Raw genomic sequence first — 21,159 nt, forward strand, 5'->3', positions numbered from 1 at the left:
TTCAATCTACTTCTAAATCATAGAATGTACATATGCAGAAATTCTTTTGATATATATCAATAACAGATCTACAAATAAGTAAAGATTTCTATAGAGATTTATATTCAAGACTTTATCCGAGTGACAAAGACTGCACAGTCTTCAAGGCTTTTACAACTGCTTGCTCCTTTTGTCTTTAGCAATATAAAACAAACTGTAAGTACACTGTTACTCAGTTTTACTCAGCAAAATATTTTTAATGCCTGCTGTAAAGAACCTTTACTACAATTTTGCAAACAGTGCTATTTGTTAGCACAGTAAACTATCAAGACTATTTTTCAGAATCTTAACTTTGAAGTTTTTATGTAGCATAGACATATTTATGTACAACCAAAGATCCAAGAGGTATTTTTCAGAAGAAAGTTCAGTCATAAGAACATGATCCTCAAAAAACATGTCCCAAGAATAAGAACACTCTGGAAAAGCACCTTTACAAATTGCTGCATAATACAACGCTGAACACATAAAGTGCCAAGCCCTTTTTCACCTCTTAATATGTAATACTAAAGCTGATATAAGGAAGCCAAAAGAGATTAATTTTAGTGTTTGACTGTGCCAAAGCTATATACAGAATTAAAAATAATTTTATTTTCTAAAACATGTCCACTAAGAAAAAATCTCCTAGAGAGTAGCATGTAGAAGCACTTTTGTACAGGCATAGAACTGTTTACCAAAAGACACTGCCTGACAAATTTTTAAGGGGGCAGAAGCTGATAAAACAGGAGTGATATGATATGTCAGTGTCCCCTCCAGCAACAAAGTCCTACTGGTGTCAATTATTATTATCAAAGCAGACACACAACAACCGCCTGTGCTGAACTCTGAGATCACTTGAACAATTATGTTCTAAAAGCAGCACTGCTATTTACATCCCTTATGCAACTGCAATACCATGACACTGCCACGGCTTTGGGCAATGGAAATAAAAGCTGGGAGAAGGAAAGTCATTTTCACCAAAGGAACTAAGTGACACGCCCTTTAAAGAGGGAAATCAAAAGCATGCTTTTCACTTGGGGAGTGCAAGTTACAGGGCTTTTTTTTAGGTGACCCTTCACCCTTCACTGCCTATTTACCACTTCTTACTGAAATAAGCAACTATTACATTGCAGACTAATTATAGACAGTATTTTTCTTACCTAGCTTTGCATGACAATCAGTGGTGGTTTAAACAGTACAGAAAAAGAATTCAAGACATTTTTGCAGATAATTCTAAAAAACTGTAGCAGTTAGTTTTTTAGATCAGTTAATTCTGTCTTTCCTCCTGCCGCTTCTGCTTCCATTTCTATAAAATGCTCTCTGAAGTTTTCAGCTTTCAAGTTCATTAATAAACTAATTTTTTTCTTTTTGATATTAAGTGTAATAAGTTGTAAAATATTACCAGTACAATTAAACACTCACTACATGATTCCCTTCATGAATTTAAAAATTTACATCAGAACCATGTGGATTTGGTGGGGAAAAATTAGAACATATGTAAGATAAAAATAAAGATGTTTAAAACATTTTTCATCATTTAGTTCCTGTATCAATATTTGAAATTACATATTTTAGAGATAAAAATAGTAAAATACTAAAAAGTGAATTTATAAATACCAAAATTTAGAGTAAAGTTGAGATTTTCAACTTAGGACACGCTTATCATTACATTAAATTACTTCTATATAACTCAAATTGCACTCATTTTCCCTACTACACTGAAGTATTCATCATTCCACAGAGGTGTATATTAGTAACCTCTATTGTAATTCATAGTTCCCTAAAAAATAAAATTATGTCTTCAGACTTTTTACAAGGGCATGTCCTATCTGTCACAGGACAAGCTTCAAACTGAAAGAATGTAGGTTTACAGTAGATATACACTGGCACAGGTTGCCCAGAGAAATTGTGGATGCCCCATCCCTGGATGTGTTGAATGCCAGGTTGGATGGGGCTCTGCTTCATCTGGTCTAGTGGAAGGTTTCCCCACCCATGACATTGGGGTGGAACTGGATGATCTTGAACATCCCTTTCAACCCAAACTGTTGTATGAGTCTATGAACATACGTAAAAGTTACTTAAAATGAGAATTAATCAAATAAATTAAGTATTTTGGTTTTAACACTTAGAATTTACACTGGTATCGGAAAAGCTTTATCAATCATTAAGTGCAGTAATCTCAAAATACAAGCACAGAATGTCTTTAGAAATGTATGCGGCATTCAACACTGATGTTTTTATGTTATTCCCCTAAATGGCCAATGTACCCGTTCCTTTGTGCTACAACATTTAACAAGTTGAGTATTTGTTATGTAGGATAAAAAACTTCAATAGTATTTTAAAAGTGGCAAGAAATATATGCTATTTCAGAATGTTTTGCAGAAAAGTTTTAAAAGCTATTCATTCACTACTGAGCATAAAGAATTAACAAAAGCTTATATAATCTGCAAATGAGACAATTATTCCCTGTTAAAATAATTCAGTATTAACATATTCTCACTGGAAAATCATCATTCTGGCTGAGGTCTGTAATTGCTTTTCTGGCCTGAAGATGCTAATAGAAATGAGTTTTATGGAGTTGCTATGCTATCATGAAAATGCAGACCATGTCTCAGCAGTACCTTGTTGACAGTACCTAGTTTGTGAACCATGAATTCAATAAATTTAAATGGTTTTGATTCAGTAAGTGTTTAAAATGCAATTTTTCTCATCTAGCAGCTCTGGCATTTCCACATTCTGGTCCATTTATTTTTGGGGAGGGTGGGTTTGGGGTTTTTGTGGGGGATTTTTGTGGGGGTTTTGTTGTTTGGTTTGTTTGCTTGTTTGTTTTGGTTGGTTTTTAATAAAACAGGCTTAGAGTGCACAGAATCACAGGAATGAAAGGACACCCATAAATGGTCCACTACAGAGAGGCATTTGCACAAGAAACTGCTTTGCTATTCTTCCTCAAAAAGTACACACATTCTAAACATCATTTACTAATAACTTGTTTCCACTAGTGGCATCATCAAATTAACAATGAGATACATTCTAGAATACCATCATTCCATCTATTCACAAATACTGATGCATAGAAATTCCTAACTTTTTTATTCTGAATGAAGAGGAAGTGGAAGTTTTCCCTTTCTGTCCCAAAATTTTTTATCTGGTTAAGATTCATCTCTCAGCCCTTTAGCAAAAGGACACACACAAAGTAAGTCCATTCCAAACCTGAGAAGGTTTATACATTAAAACATGTTGAAATTGCTAAAATATATTTCAAGTGGTCTGAAATGCTGCAGAATTTATCTAGTGCCATGTAGCTAATATGTCATAGTACCATACATTGTCCATTCACGTATTGATGCTGCATAACTTTAGGAAAAAGGAAAAAAGACATTTTGAGGGATTTGAGGTTCCTTTTGAAAGTAGGTAACCACATACTTTGTTTACTGCAAAAATAAATTTCTACTTGCTTTGGTTAGAACTGAAGTTGTATTCCAAATTTGACTATACAATTTTGTCAATATAAACTTAAAAAAAATGGTATTTCTAAAACAGTTACAGATTCAATATGTTCTAATTTTAAGAATGAACAAGTTACAAAAATAGATATTGACTCTACAAAAAAGTATGTTTTGTGAATACATTAAATCTTTAATTTCTTTTAACAGAAAACATTTATTTCTAGCCTTCAACAGTATACTATATAACTTTAAAAATTAATTTTTAAAGGACCACAGTCCAGTAGTTCATTACCAAACACTATTCTGTCTTGATGTTCAGGCTGCCTTCATCCTCAGATTTCATAATATAAAGTGATGGTGAACTTAAACTGAGCTTCCTGTGACAAAATAGTAAGTCAAAACATTAAACAAAATTATTTTTATTACTCAATTTCTTGACTTGCTGCAAAGGAATTCAATGATCAAGGTGAATTAGTGCATTGTTGGCATGACCTTGCTCCTGCACTGTTTGCTAGTATTTCAACACAGAATTTCAGAAAAGGAAACTCCAACAGTTAGTGAAACTCCATTTGCATTTATGTTGCATATATAGTCCATCATTTAGAGTAGTGATTTATATAGTACACATAAATCTGAATAGGGATTGTATTCAAAAATAGACACACTTCAATATCTTTTATATTATCAAGTACGGAATCATGAATACAGTAAATATATACATGTTGCTGGAAAATGATACCCTAGATTTAGTTTATTACCTACTGAGTCAACATCTACCTAATCTCTATAATATTCAGTGCTGGAAATAAACTGATAAAATAAAATTGACATGACATCGAAAATTAAACAGTTCTAGATAACTAATAAACTTTGTTATTAGACTACAAAAAGAAAGAATTTTCTCAAAAAAATTACATATTTTGCCTATAATTTACTCACAGCTGCAATAAACATTCAGGTAGATACTTTCACAGGAACGACTAACGTAAATGCAAAGTGAGACACTTGCTGATTAGAGATCAGTTCTGTAAAAAAATGAAGTAAAAACTCACAGCCACCTTCACTCTTTGGTAGATAACATTATATTCACATCTCTTCCTCTATCAAAAAGCGCAGGATGCAAATAAACATCTTGATAGCATTTGAGGTCTGGGTACAAAATGATTCTGCTACAGGACTGCATTTCTTTAGAGTTTTCTGGAATAATCTTGGAAAACAAGGGAAGTTCACCAGAAATTGCAGTCTACATTTTTGTTTACAAAATAAGGAAATATATGCAGAGTTGACAATCTTTAATCCAAAGGTGGATTTGGTACGTTTGTTTGTACCCACTAATTTCTTGTTATTGCTGGGCAGGTCTTGCACAGAGCCAAGGCCTTTTCTGCTTTTTCTACAGTCATGCTGTCAAGGAATTTGGGGATTCATGGGAGGCTGGGAGGTGACACAGACCTAGCTGAACAAAGGGGCATTCCGGACCATATGACATCATGCTCAGCATATACATATTCATATACATATTTCACTTAGATTGAGGAAATAATTATTTTTTAATTGTATGTCCATAATAATCATATAAACAGTATAAGTCTTATTCTCAAGAAAATAATGCACCATAGACAGTTTTTACAAAAAAAGGAGGATTATATAATCAATATCCACCTACATCATGGGTAATACAGCAGCTTTAATAAAAGCTGTAGGTTAGGCCATTGAATGTCTAGACAGTATTTTCTGGGAAGCAAGTCTAAATCACCAGACAACAGTGAAAATACAGAATTAAGTAATCGAAGTGCTTTTTCACTTGATCTTTTTTTTTTTTTTTTTTTTTTTTTGGAATAGTAATCAATCTCTGTGCTGTAGTCAAATTTTATACCTGGTATAAGGCTGATGATATATATGAAACATTTGTCACACCCATTCTTTGGTTTGCTGCATTAAAGAAGGTAATTGAAGAAAGGTGACTCCAGTTAGCAAGCTGATGAAGCATACCAAGACTTCCTAAATACTAGTATAAAATAAAGTGAGTTAACAATGTGTTTCTGTTGTATAAAGTAATTTAAGTGATCCATTAAAAAAGAGTTCATAATTTACCTCGTTCCCAGCTTCTTAGTAGATAGAGTGAATTATTCCACTAATTCTAAAACAGAAGCTTCATAAAACATTACTTTAAAGGATTCCACTACTTCCATATTTGAAAAGAACAGAACTCTTCAAACCTATAAACTCATATGATATTTTTGTGATTTATTGCTTCAGTTATTGTTACTGCAACACTTGGCAAATTTGTATTTTGTTCTCCCTTTTGCACTGTGAAAAATTAATTTAATAAAACTGATCCAGAAAACAATTCTGGTATGGCTTATTATTTCTGCTACTGCTCTTCTGCTTCAGATAAAGGATGGGGAAAAATTATTGCTGATGAATTTATTATTTACCAAGGCAACGCAGTCTTAAATATTTAGACTTCCTAATTAAGTTCTTAGAAATTAAAAGATTCTTTGATTAATTCTTCCTTGGGTTGTTTTGGGTTTGAGGCTATGTTCCAAAAAATAACTTAATGTATTCATTTGCCATCTAGCTAGAACAATTCAGTTTGTTTAGGTTCCTGTACTGCACAAATAAAGTAATTTTCTTACAATTAAGAACAATTGTGTATCCCATGACCATGCAGAAATCAGATTCAGAGCAAAGTACATAAGTACATCAGAAGGCTTGCTTCATGGTCATATCACTTTTCCTCTGCCACATAACTGAGGTATAAATGTCAACAAAAATTCTTGAGGGAAATTTCCAAAAGCTCCACTGTATTAATCTTTATTTATTCGCTAAGGCAATTCTATTCTTAATAAAGAAAATAATTGTTCATTGTTACATGATGACTGACACTCTTGTGTCACAGTTGAGTCATAGATGACATGGAGTCATATCAGAAGGCAAAATGCTAAAAGGTCTCACATTTATTGAGATGTCTTCTTTTAGATCTTAGTCCAACACAGGTGGACCTGATTGGTCATTTAATCAATACATTCCACATGATTGGTTAATTAAGAAACCACCCTTTGGTAAATCTATTTCCATAACACATTCCACATGTTCACAAACACCAGGTGCAGCAACTTAAGAATTGTTCATAAGTCTTTTCTCTTGAGTTTCTCACAGCTTTTCCCAGAATCATGCCTGAGAAACCATCTGTTTCTCTTTCTCAGCATCCACACTCATTTAGAGTATGCAGTACAGATTTGGCTAGTTGAAGTTTTGAATATTTTGGACTTTTTTTTTGTTGCTGTTAGAAGACATTTCTCACTTGAAAAATAATTTCTATTACAATTACAAAGCTAGTGTATGACATGGATTTTTCATTTTGCCTACTCTTTGTCAAGATAGAAAGCAACTTCTTTCCTTTTTTGACTAGTCATGAGAAAAAAGAAACAGGAAACAAAGTAAAACCTCAAAAACCACTTTTAAGTCTCAAAACTGACCCAAACCCAAAACACATAGAAACAAAGAAACAAACAAAAATTAACTGCACCCTGCTAGGCTTACACACTTACCTACAGTTACTATAAAGGCAACCTGGCAGGTGCTCACTGAAGGCTCAGCATTGATCAGCAGGCGTTACCGTGGGTGTCTGTGGAATCCAGAGGTCCCCTGAAGAGTGGGTGGCTGGTAGAGGCAGCTTTGCCTCACCAAGCACATGGAGAAAGGTGTGCTACAAACATGGTGATGTGAAGGAGCAGGAGCCATCACCCTCAGCCTGTGGGCTTTGACAGGGATGACAACTTGTGAGCCTCTTTGGACATAAACTAAGAATGTTCATAGGGGAATAAGGTGTATTGTGCCTTCCAGGAGAGTTTCGTTGTGTATTCTTTTACTCTCTTTTCTTCTTCAGATCAAAACAATAACAAGACATCCAATTACCAACAACTCAATTGCTTCTTCTTGAGTAATATGAACTTAAATCCTATGCTTCCTTATAAAATTAGATAAAACTACAAAAAAGGGGCAATATGCAATGTATATGATCCATGTTGAACATTTAGAAATTTATGGAATTTAAATAATTTTCAAACTTATGTTTGAACATACCTATTTGTCCTAATTGAAATACTCTTATAGGCAACTTTATACTTCAATTTAAAGGCTGTGTAACAGGAACTCACATTGCCATATTCTACTCAGTATTTCCATGTTTAAGAGTTTCAGTCATATTATCAGGCAGCAGAAGAAAAAACCCGTGCCTGCTCATCAAAAAATACATAAATCACAAATTATCATAATGGGGAAAATTTAAAAGAAAACTGTAAACTGCTAAGAAAGATAAGTTATCTGGACAAGTTTAATCATTACCTTTTTTAAAAAAGAGACCCAGACTACATTTCCAACCATTAAACCATTTTTATTGTTTTTTCTCTTACATACATGCCAGCAAAGCAAATGTTTCCTGTTTACAGAACTACCAATTTTGTCTCATAGCAGCTACATTTTGCCATTCTGCCAAAGAGACATGAATCTTCTGTATATCTCTTGAAAGCACTTCTTTTCCCCACACTGTCCACTTATAATAGTGAAGATTAAAATTTTCAATAAATCCTAACATACTTGCTCCATAAATTTATACTAGGAATATTGTTTACTAGAGTATGTATCCAGGGATAACCTAAAGCAAGGTTTAATATGAGAATCAGCTTATGAACCAAAAAAGGGTCATAAAAGGTTCAAGTTATATTTTTCACTTCAGTAACTAGAAAAGCTGATACAGGTCTGCTGCAATATGATAAAATTCATTAGGACTCCTCACAGAAGTGCATACTGCATGAATATTTTGGTACCAAAATAGAGACATCAAGTCATATAATTGAATCAGGAAGAGGCCACATGAATATATCATCTTGGGTTTTCCTTTGCTTTAAATGTCTATAAATAAATCTGGTAAGCAGTATGGTTTAACATCTAAAAAAGAGGTTTGCTTAGACACCTCATACTGTAAATCACCACAAAACCCACAAAAAAATGAAGGAAGCCAATATCCAGAGCAGATCTTAAATCAGTGGTGGTCATAGGGTGGCGGATTCTCAGGAGATTTAGCTTTACTTCCAGTACTTCCTATTGGTTAATGTTAGCATTTTTTATAAATTAAAAGCCTCTATTTCTCTGTAGTAACGTACCAAGGCGGGGCCTGTCTGGGGCCTGTCTTCCCCCAGTAAACATACAAATTTCTCCCAGTAACCACAGTCTCTTCACTGCAAATGGATCTTTATGATGACAGCAGAGTTCTTTGATGGAAATTCACACAGCACCCTCTGACAGTTCTCAGAAGATTTTAAAAATAGAGTTGGGGTTTCCGTTGTCAGGCTACTCCTTCAACAGTGGTTGGACAAAAGCCTAATCATAACACTGAAACATACTCCCATATCTTCTATCAAGCCATCAGCAAGGCAGAATAAGCAAATATACAGCAAGAAAACATTGACACATAAAAAAATCACACCAAAAACCTGCAAACCAAACCTCTTTGAATAAAAAATTGCTTTAGAAAGTCAAGTAGCATAATATTGACCATTTTGCTTCTTTTTTATTTTCATTCCAAATCCAGGCAGTGTAGTTAACATTGAAGCATTTAGATGGTTTGCTGCCCTTTGTATTACAGCTTTCTCCACCTTTTCGTTTGAGCAGTTCTTTGTGGAAATGAGATAGCATGAGAGTGACCAAAAAGGGGTAGCCACAATAAATACCAAGATCAAGTGTAATACCCAAAATATTTATCTATCATCTATAATTAAAGCTGAGTGTTAAATATCCTTTAAAAATCACTCCTTTGATTTTAAACTAATACATGAGAAAAAGATGACTTCTTAATAGAGCTGGGGTAAACTAACTGCAGACCAGGCTGGTGCACCTCAGGCAAATTAAATATGTCCTCTCCTATCAGGCGGAGCCCTGTCACTCATTAAGAAAATGTTCTGGATTCAGCAGGGGTAGATTTAATCTTCTTCATAGTGGCTGGTACAGGACCATATTTTGGATTTGTGCTGAAAACAGGGTTAATAACACAGAGATGTTTTTGTTATTGCTACACTGGGCTTGCAGAGAGCCAAGGCCTTTTCTGCTTTTGGTACAGCCACACTGATGGGGAAGTTGGGGGTGCATTGGAGGCTGTGAGGTGACACAGCCAGGGCAGGTGACCCCGGCTGATCACAGGGACATTCCAGAACAGATGATGTCATTGTCAGTATATAAAGTTGGGGCAAGGAGGAAGAAGGGGGGACAGTTGGAGTGACGGTGTTTGTCTTCCCATTCACCATTACAGGTGATGGGGCCCTGCTCTCCTGGGGATGGCTGAACACCTTCCTGCCCATGGGCAGCACTGAATTCATTCCTTGTTTTGCTTTGCTGGTGTGCACAACTTTTGCTTTCCCTATTAAACTGTCTTTGTCTCAATCCAGGGGTTTTCTGGCTTTTACCCTTCTGATTCTCTCCCTGATCCCACTGGTGTGGGAGAGAGTGAGTGGCTGCGTGGGGCTTGGCTGCTGGCTGGGGTTAAATCGTGACAGAAATGAAGTGACAAGCATACACATTAATTAACAGAATGGCAGATTGACTAAAATCATTAAGATATATGCCATGCTGGTCAAGGAAGTGGAATTATCCAAGAAAGGTGTACCCTGCCTAAGTACCTTATCATTACTTACTGAATGGACATGTTAGAGCAGGTCCCAGGAGGGCTGTGAAACAGTCAGAGGTTTGGAGCAGCTCTCTTGTCAAGAAAGGCTGAGAGGGTGGGAACAGTTTCTCATCAAGAAGGCTGTGAGAGCTGAGGTTGTTCATCCTGGAGAAGAGAAGGCTTCGGGGAGATCTCAATAAAGTGTTTCAATACTTAAGGGGACTTATAATAAAGATGAAGAGAGACTTTTTACCAGGTCTTACAAGGACAGGATAAGGGAGAACAGGTTTAAACTAAAGGAGTGTAGATTCAGATTGGTCTCAAGAAAGAACTATTTTAGAATGCGGGCGATAAGACACCAGAACATGTTGTCCAGAAAAGCTGTGGATGTCCCATCATTGGAACAGGTCTGTGAGCAACCTGATCCAGTGAAAAATGTCCCTGCCCGTGGCAGGGGCTAGACTAGACGATCTTTAAACCATTCTGTGATTCTACGAGTTGGGGTGTCAGAACTGGCATGCTTTGCAACTCTCACATTCATAACCTCTGGCAAAGGTTATATAAGGAAATGAAGAAATACACTAGATATGTTAGGAAAGGAAGGTGTTAACATTCATTTTGATGGAGCATCCTTTTGGAGAGAGAAATGAATGTAAAATACATTTTTGTGTATATACATAGTTGCAAATATTTTGTTTGTTTTGCCCATTTCTTTTACATCTGGTGCAAGTGAAGCAGGCCAATCAGTTAGTAACAGGAAGATGTAACATAGAACACCCATTAGAACAAATTTACAATAAATTTCATTTCAGAAATTAACTTAGAACTGAAGTTCACAAATGTAAGAAATTTTGACATAATAAACTCAATCTGTAGGGTTTTGCTTAGAATTTTTTCCTGTTTGAAAAAGTTCCATAAGTATTAATGGAATAGCCAGTGTCTTGTCTCAATTACAGATGAACCAATTTAAAAAACTTGACACCTGACAGCAAGAAGGAATCCAAATAGAAGCCGTCAGCCTTTTGGAATCTTAGTGCATGACCACTACCAGATTAGTAAAGATACCAGCAGCAACAAACATTTAGATCATATCTATTTCAAAATGAGGATGGGTATGCACTTTATTTAGCATATTCTTTAAATCATGTATTCTGTATATGACTAGTCTATCTGAACTATCAACTATAATTATTTCATGGTATTTAATACCACACTTTGTCAAAGATGTAAGATTTCCCTTTTGGACTAACAGTTTTTACTAGGAAACTTAAATGCTGACTTTAAGGAAAAAATCATATGGATTTTTCTACAGAACCAAATACCATTCAGGATTTTAAATACAGTCTATATCAACTGTTGACAAAAGGGATACTTAGCATACAACTTTGAAAATTAGGGACATGCAATGAGACAAAAAATTATCTGCCTTAAATTTTATGAACTCAAAACAAAGAAAAGTCCTAAAAAAAGATTAAACAAAGCAGAATTTGCTCAGTCACTATAAGAAGTTGTAGGCTAGCTGCTTTCTGCATGAAAATAGAAGAAACCTTTACAGATACTTTTTTAAATAGTATTCTCAGAGGAGATTTTACAATGTCACAGTGATCTGAATTTAAGTAATCTTTGTCAGGTGTAGGCAGCAGAATGACAGATACCACTTAAACACATAGAGAGTTTGCAAGACCCAGGACTTTGCACCAGGTCTCAGAACCAGAGTGAGCCTGTGAATAGCCAATAAATATTTACATGCTACTTATCCAGATTTTAGGAGGAAGGGCAAAAAAAAAAAAAAAAAAACATGAGAGCTGGAATGTTGCCGTATAAATAATTTTTTGCCAATAACCCAAAGATGGTACAACATCAGTATGAGATAAGATAGGTCTGAAGGAGAAATGCAAGGTACCACAGGGTCTAGAATTGTTAAATGCTTTTTTGTAACTATTTTATATCTTGGGGAAGACAAAGATGGGTTTTAAAGATATTTTAATCAAGAAAGCAGAGGTTTAAATTAAGGCTGAGGCTTCTTCCCCAAATCTTCTACAGACAAGACACAAATATGGCTGTGAACATAAAACTGATGAGCTTCCAGGCCCACATGGATTGATAAGAAGGGGAGAGCTACGAAACAGGTTCAAATTTGTATGTGTACATAGGGGATCACAAATTACACAGATAATGAATACAGGAAGTACAATATCTGTAGTTGCCCTGTAGTAGCAAATATACAGATATAAGAATGTATATTTGAGCATTCACTCAAATATACAGCTGTATTAAGGGCTGTAGAGGACATTAAAGAGCTTTTACATGCAGTGCTCTTCCTCAAACAATTAATTAGACTTCTCTGATAATGTCCTTATTGAGAGAATGTCAGAACAGTGTGACATCACGTATGTGGTGGTATATATTACCTAAACAAAAAAATTCTGGACATAGGTTTAAAAATTTACTAGAAAATTGGTACATTTCAATGGCAAATTCCTTTATGTGGATATATATATTTAAAAATTACATATATTCACACACATGATTCAGTGTCAGCTACAATTACTTCCCCAGTGTTAAACCACAGAATTAAAGCAACTTTATAGTTTATAGAGTTATAGTGCCTACAAAATAGGTTAAAGTATGCTTAATATGAGGATGTAATACCTTTGAAATCCAGCCGTATTTTCCATTTCTTAATCCATACTCCATTATACTGATACTGCACTATGTATATGCACACATCTGTTAATTTGTTGGGCTTTTTACATTTTAAAGAAGTAAAACATTTTAAAGAAGACTGCTAAGATGAATTACATTCATATTTCAACAAAAAGTTCTGAAAACCATAAATTACTGTTGTGTATATTTGACCTTAACTATCCAATACAATTACGACTTCTGAAATTTATTTCAGATGTGAACTCTCTGATATTTTTGGAAATTCTTTTAACCAAAAACCTCACTAATACTTAGTAATCATCCACATCTGTTACAGCTGAAAAGAGAAAATGCATCAGATGCAGGGAGAATTACAACAGAAATCTTTCAAAGAGGATTTGAAAAACACAGCAGATACTTTAAGAGTCTTCATACAAAATACATGAAAAAAAGAAGACTGAATAAAACAGAAGAGCTAGCACAGAAATAAAATGTGAAAATTTAAGTACATTCAACTGCTGTCCATTCCATGTAAAGCTTTCACAAATATTAAAAAAGCTGGGCTATAGAAAGTGAAATATTCGAGGTTTAGACAAGAACTGGCAGGGACAGGATATTGAAAGCACAGAAATTAATCATATCCATTAACTATACCCTGCAAAATAAAATATTCAAACCATCAACCAGCAGCTGCATGGCAGTTTTCCCTGCATAGTGGTTTAAATCTTACAATTTTTGCTACTCCAGTAGAAGATACCTACACATCTGCAAGCAGTAGAAATGTCCTAAAAAAGTGACAGATCAGTCACTATCCTCTAGCAAACTGAGTGGGAATATGTGAGCTAATTACATGTTCAGTCACTGATGTCATTACATTGGATCTATAATTGAGGGCAAGCACAATTACTGGAAATAGAATGATTTTTATAAAATTAGAAAAAATATTTCTCAGTATCTACTAATTGATGTTACAAAATGCAACAAAGAGATGTTAGTTTGCTGTGTGCTTTTTTCATAAATTAGATGGTGCCAAAGGAAAGTACACTTAATTTTGCAATTAAGTTGATTTCTGTAGAAAAGTCAGTATCGCTGTATTCCCCATTGCTCCTGTCCCAGATAATATCAGCAGTGCTTGCTTACTTCATGAGGTTCACTTAAGAATTCTGTAACACCTGTTCTACCAAAAATCAGCCGACATACTCACTAGCAAATTAGAGAGCCAAACCTTGAAATGTTTTCAGCAGAGAAGTTAATAAAATTTAAATATTTAATAAAGCACTTACATACTGCACACTTTACAAAGTCACACCAATTTACATTCACCAGCCAGCCACATCATGAGAAGCAAAGGATAGCCAGCTGTCTTGTCATCAGGCAGCGGGAGGGGACCTAAGAGATGAGGGGAATGGAGCCAGGTCAAGAGGAATGAGGCTCTGGAAGTGAGGATCAGGCACATGGCAACATTGCCTAAGGTTCACAGGTTGGGGAACTGTCCAGGGTGAATTAGTCTACCTGACACAGCATGACTGCCTCAGTTATGACAAAAAGTCATGCATGATTCCCTTCTGAGAGAAACAGAAGGATCTATATGCTAAGACCCAGCCATAGGGAAGTCTGCTGCCTCCTTGGGGTCCAGTTTAGAGATGTAACCAAGAGAACTCTCCAGTCTGGTACCCTAATTATCATTCCTTATTTATCAGCTTTCTAATTATCATTCATTACTGGTTTTTCAGGAGGGCAGCAACTAAGTTCCAGGAAGTCAGGAAAATCAAGAGGGATCTCACCTCTTTGGAATAACTCATTGAGGGGTCTGGAGCACCAGTAGTGTTCTCTCTTCTGGCAGTTGCAAGGGAAGGTGGGAGTAGGAAAATCACACAGATGAATAACTGCTCTTAGCCTGGTGTTACCCGCAGGATTTTGTGGTTTTTCATCACAGATCAGTTTACAAAACACCAAGCCTGCTGACAACAGATGGGGCACACCTGTCCCAAAGCAGAAAAAAGATCTTCACATAGGCTTTAGCAGGGGTCAATGAAAGAGCCTTAAATTAGATTTGAAGGGGGAAAGGGATAAAACCAGACTTGCTAGAGATAAATTTGGGGATAGTACATCAGGGACTTTATCACTTTCTACAGCTACCTGGAAGGAGATTACAGATTGGTGGGTGTCAGCATCTTCTTGCAGATAACAAGGAACAGTATGAGAGGAAATGGTCTGAAGTTGCAACAGAGGTTTAGATTGGATCTTAGGAAAATCTTCACTGAAAGGATGGTCAGGCACTGGCATATGCTGCCCAGGGAAGTGGTGGAATCACCATCTCTGGGTTCAGTTTAGCATTTGGGAACATGATTTAGTGGTGAAAAATGTGGTGCTAGGCTAACAGTTGAACTCAGTGATCTTAGAGGTTTTTCTAACCTCAAAAATACTGTTTCTATCTTGAGTTAGAAGCGACCTTTAGAGACTGCCTAGTTCTACCCCTATGCTCAAAATCGCATCAACAACAGTGAGGTGCTCAGAATGGTATCCAGTTAGATTTTAAATATGTCCTGAGACAGAGGCTTCTGAGTCTTCCTGTACTACCTGTTCCAGTGTTTGATTATCCCCAACTAGGAAAAAAAAATTATTTTCAGGACCAGGATTGAAGTTTGTTAGTGAAACTCTCTAGACTCATAAGCACACAAAAATTTTCAGTTCCCTCAATTATCAGCTCAGGTCCTCTGCCTAATACTTGGGCCTCTTATTTGCCAGCTTGAAGTTTGCAAATTACATACACATGGCCCTCACACTCCAGGTAAGGGGAAAATGTTAACTCCAGTGTCACCCCGGTAGTTGGTGTTCAGGCAAATGGGCCCTATTAACCACAGTTCTGACTCCAGCTTCTCACACTAAAACCATCATTTCACTCAGGCCCCTACAGCTTGCAACTAATGACCCACAGTCCTTCAGCAGCAGCTGATGCTGAAACTCTTGCTTGCTCTGGATGCTGGTACAGAAAATGTGTGTCCCTTCACCCAAAGCCTGATTCTAATTCCTGCCACAAAATTCACTCACCCCAGTCCACTCAATAGCTGTCAATCCTCCTAAGATCCATGGAGCCCAGAGCCACTGATGGAAGAGCTCTTACTTGCTCCAGTTGCTGGTACCACATACACAGGACTGCTTCAGCTGAGGTCTGATTCCAGTTGCTGGCTCCAAATTCTGGCTTCCCTGGTAGCATCACTCCTTACACACTCATGCACAGGGAATATAGTGAGTATTAAGTAGGAAGATAAACTGCTGTGATCAGGCATAGGGCAGCCAGGCAAGCACACAGCACTGTTTATGCAAAACCAGCCCTTTTTATAGCTCCACCTGTCAATCCCCTAGCATCACTTTACTCTTCCCCACTCCCCTTCCACTAAATGGCTCTTCCTAAATTTTTCAGTCTTACAAGATTACCTTCAAATATTTTAAAAACCTTCATATTTGCTGCCTGATCATGGGTTGTCTCCAAATGCTGCCTATATGTTCTTAATGGGCCATCAATTAACAGCTGAAGAGCCCTGGTCTGTGCCATTGTCTCAATTTTCTCATGTCTACTATGTTTGTTTCTGTGTGGTTTTGTTTATCTAGTAATCCTCTCCACCTCATCCTTTCTTCTCCACCTATACTTTGTTTTAAGAATAAAAGGAAAATATTTTAGTGCTGCTTGTACAAGGAAATTATATGCAATAGCCTATAAAATGTTTGAACTTTGTAACTTCAAAACCAGCAACAAGTGCATTGCTTGTTGAGACTCTATACAGCAGAAGAAGGTAAAGTCTGCATAGTATGTTAGGTTGGCATATGTCCCAAGATGCATAGATCACTCATGGGCTTTTTTAATGCTACACCACCATAAACACCTGGTTCAACTGATTGCAAATGCAAGTACAGCACACAAATGTAAGCAAGCAAATAAAATAAATTCTTATTTCAGATATCCTGTTTCAAATGCAGACACTCTTGCAGAATAACAAATTATCTTCCTCAAGTTTACAAGTTACTGTGTGCCTGGACTTTCAAAATTCTTACTGCCTGCTTCCACGAAAACTTAGTTATCACTAAAAGCTAAATCAGATTTTCTTGTCGTGAATACTGAAACCGATTTTATGCTCGCACATATGCTAAGTTGGATTCATCTCTCTCTTGACATATGAAGAAAAAGGAAATTACAAAGTTACAAAATCTATCACCACTTCAAGCTGTCTTACAGAGAAACTGTTATATTCCCACTGTGAGTTTCTGCTGCAGAAATTATTGCCTGACATCCATTATATCAAAATGTTCATGTCTACAAAACACACCAGGGGAAAGAAAATTAAGAGATATGAATATTCAAGTATTCTGTGACTGTTTTTTCTTTTTTTTTTTACCAAATCTAGAACCACTTTTTTCTTTACATAAAACTTACAACTTTCTTTTAATCTAAACCTGCAAAGTATATCCAGCAAAACATTTCATTCTCTTTTTATTAGCACTGGGTAGATCAATGATCTAAATTACATCAGTTCCACTCATACTTCAAACAGAAGTATCAGTGAGATAGGCAGAGATTTAGAGTGCATCTGCTAGACCTTCCCTTCATCGTGAATTACATAAGAAAAACAGAGGGACTTTAAACAAAATATAGAAAGATAATTAAATGTTCTGATTTTGATAGAATAATTTTAAGAGATCAGATTAAAAATTAATTCAGTGACAAATCAGGTGTCTGAAGTTAGAGAATGGATGAGATTTTGCATAGCTGTGTCCAGACAAGACCAAAAACTTGTAAATAAATGACTACAGCAATTAGTTCAGGTCTTAAATAATGAAGACAGTTATGAAACATAGCACAGGGAGAAATCTCTTCAAACTAATGCACTTGGCACCACCTCCTGTAGAATCTGATATTTGCTTCCTTTGTAGTTTATTCCGGATTAATAAATATTCTGTCTCTGCTTCAAACTTCTCATTGTCTCCATATAAACATAATTCCTAATTATCACCTTGGATCTATAAAAAAGCCAGGATGTTGAATTACTATAAACTGTATCACAGAACGCAGTAGAAAAGAATACCTGTTATTTCTGTAAAAGTTCTGTAAAAGTATCACTCATTGAACAGCCATATCCATCTTTTGAAAATTCGGATACTACATAAACTAACTCTTTATTTGACTTGATTTCATTCATTCAAGTGTCAAAAATGAAGGCCTGATGGTACACACTGTGTGGATCACATACAACTGTTAGGAAGCCAAGACAGATTTTTGCTTGAACACTCTTGTTGAAGTCCACTTAACTTGGATCCTTTACATAAAGTTCCTGAAAATCTGAACCTGGATCTTAATTTCCTGCCTCTAGCCTATTTGTGGGAAAAGTCGGAGCCATGATACTTTCTACTCCTGGTTTTTGAGGAATGGGTGGGAAATCTTCAGTTTTGTGTAAAGTCCTATTCATATAGTGAAATCTGTAAAGTGCTTTTTAATCTGAGGATGAGAATATTGTACTTCAAATTATTTTGGGACACAGGGGCTCTGAATTGATCTTGAACGAGATTCAGAATGTCATGATAGTTGGTTTACATTGATGTTTCAATCTAACATGAACACATTACTGGCAGCCAAAATTAAAACTGTGACACAACGATGAATGTGTATTAAAATGCTAAAAAATAAAACAAAAGACACCAAAACCCAAACCATACATACTACAAAATTGTGCAACATCATATTCTGTCTACAGTCAAAGAAGTTATTACTGTGATATTAATCAGATAGAAATTATTTGATATGTCAGCTAGCCCCATTACCCTTTTATTATCCTTCATTCTCTGTAGTCAATAAAGCACTCTGTCTTACAAAATATTTTTCAACATCGGCAAGAAACTGTCACAGAGCCACAATAAAAGGATAGAATTGAACCTATTTGTCACCATGCAAGTTCTAAACAAACTTTACGTGTATATCTATATGCAACTGTCTGTTGGAGATCTTTTGGAACATCTCTTTCTCCTCAGACAAGATTTTTAGGCAGAAATAGAGAACAGTAGGATAACAAGCACAGAAAAACTTCCACCCTTATTTGACTGCTTAGTAACTAAATGAGCATGCAAAGATAGGTTATCTTTAAATGTTAGCACCAAGATAATTGAATGCACTAAGAAAATTCCAGGCAGTGTAGCCCTCACGGACACACCTTCCATCAGGCTGCCTAAGAAAGGCAGGCTGTACAATGCAAGTGCACAGTGTTAAGTGTGTTTTCACTGAGCGTGCAATAACAAAGAGCCTTTTCACTGATAATTTTTTACTAGATGCTGACTGTTTGTGCTATCAGCTGGTACATTCAAAAGAGAAAAAGCTAGCAATGAAACAAAGTAGGCTACATAGTATTTCAGTCACATTCAGCAGCACGACATCTCTCCAGTGTGGTTGTTACGATAAAACCCTAAGGATAAGCCTGAATTAATTGCTAGGAATAACATTTTCTTCACAGAGCTAAGAGCCAAATAATTGAATCATAAACACAGCAGACAAATGCATAATAAATATATCAGGCTGAATGTTAAAATTATGAAACCTCTAATTAGAATACAGACCCTTTTGACAATTAAGTGAATGGAACATATTAGAAACATATTTCTGCACTTTCTTACAAAAAAGATGGTGAAGATACTGATCATCCTTAACGATTACTTCTCTGTAGTTCTATAGGAGAACTCAAAAAAAGAGACTTAGAGCTTTATCTGATAATCATTATTAAATATTTTCCAAATCTTGTCACCTATGGAGCCACAGTTTACAGTGAGACAGATTTCATATTTTATGGGCATCTATGGTTTACTAATGCAGTCAGATAACATTATTTTTTATATATACTGTAAAGAAATTACATACTCTTATACTGCAGAAAAGGCAATTGCACTGCAAAGGCACTACTCATTATTCTTTTTTAAAATGTCTAGATGAGAATGCTGACATTATTTTTAATATAACAAGAGAGAAAAAGCTATTTCAAGAAACATTTTTCCACATACAAATATTTCAGACCTCTTTGCAGATCAATAGTTTTAGTCTCTTAAAAAGGTTATATGCTGAGGTTTGAGATGAGATATTCTTGGAGAAAGGCAAGTATGAGAATAATGATGTTAATTATCAAGTGTTTTATACTGTAGTCAGAGTTAAAAAATGCTCTTTGCCACATTCAAGTGTTTCTCATTCTCTCCTCCATCTTCAACAGAGCAGGTATTTTTAGTTCAAACTAAAACAGACTAGAATAATAGGAAAACTTACAACCTACTACACCCAAGTTAGCAAAAGCCTCAATTCTACAATCTTTCTTCTGTATCTTCTGTATCAAATCTATATTAATTAGTTCAGAGCTCAAAGGCATCTGAAGTTCCCACATAACCATTTTCTTGTTGCATTTCAACCCATGTCCACTAAAGGAAAGTTATGTGAACAATAACACTCCTGGAGGATACTTCTATTTCTAGATAAAGTTTTCTGCATCACTACAGACATCAGTTATTTTTACCTCTTTAAAAATTGCATCACTAGTTGCAAAGTTCACAGACTATCAACTTTAAGCCCATACTGATAATTTTTTTCCTGGTCTTTATTTTAATGGTAGTTCAAACCGTGTCTCTGAAGATTCACTGGACCCCACCTTACATAATTCCTATACAGAATCAGCAAAATCTTAGTGAATAAAATGTGTTTCCCACAGTTGTACTTAGACATGAAGTTACTAAAAGAACACTTTCAAAAAGCTGAACCTACCTAGCTCAGCTATCAGTTCATCTTTTTCAATTTTGTACACCCCTCATGTCCATTCCTTGCATCATTTCTCACCACAGACTGTCATATATTGATTTTCCTCACTCTTCATTTACCACATCAATCTTATAACTACTTCTCTCTGTTTGTGTATTCTATCTGCCTTCTCCATTCAACACCCAAGGTGTCTATTTCAGTTGAAGGAGAGTTCTGGTTACTTTTGATATGTATGGGCATGCCAAATGCCCAGATACTGTTTTTAAGATGTAAACTCTCTTTCTTGATGCAAACACATCTTGCATAAAAATTTCATGCCCAGTTAAAAAAAAAAAAAAATGACTGGAAACATTTTTTTGAAAAGAATACAAGGAAAGAAGCCAATCTAAACTTTAAATCAGTGTCATTTGTGGTGTGATAGTTGTCAAATATCCCAGCCAGACCCAGTGCAGCATATAAACAAATGTGCAAGATTTAATATACAACAGAACTATAAATACTTTTTTTAAGCATGACAAAATGTTGGTGTGTTACTAAACTGAGTGTCTACTGAAATAAATTTAGCTGTGTTCTGCACCAGGTAGGTGCTAACAGGGCTCCATCAATTCAATTAA

General features: G+C 35.6%; 1 protein-coding gene across 7 annotated transcripts in view; it reads right to left on the minus strand.

Annotated features, from left to right (window-relative positions):
* RYR3 (ryanodine receptor 3) overlaps nt 1–21,159 on the minus strand; it is a 193,711-nt gene that overhangs the window by 148,355 nt on the left and 24,197 nt on the right. The window lies entirely within an intron of this gene.

The sequence above is a fragment of the Lonchura striata genome, chromosome 5, assembly GCF_050655825.1.
Source record: "Lonchura striata isolate lonStrDom1 chromosome 5, ASM5065582v1, whole genome shotgun sequence".
In the NCBI taxonomy this organism is placed as follows: Eukaryota; Metazoa; Chordata; class Aves; order Passeriformes; family Estrildidae; genus Lonchura; species Lonchura striata.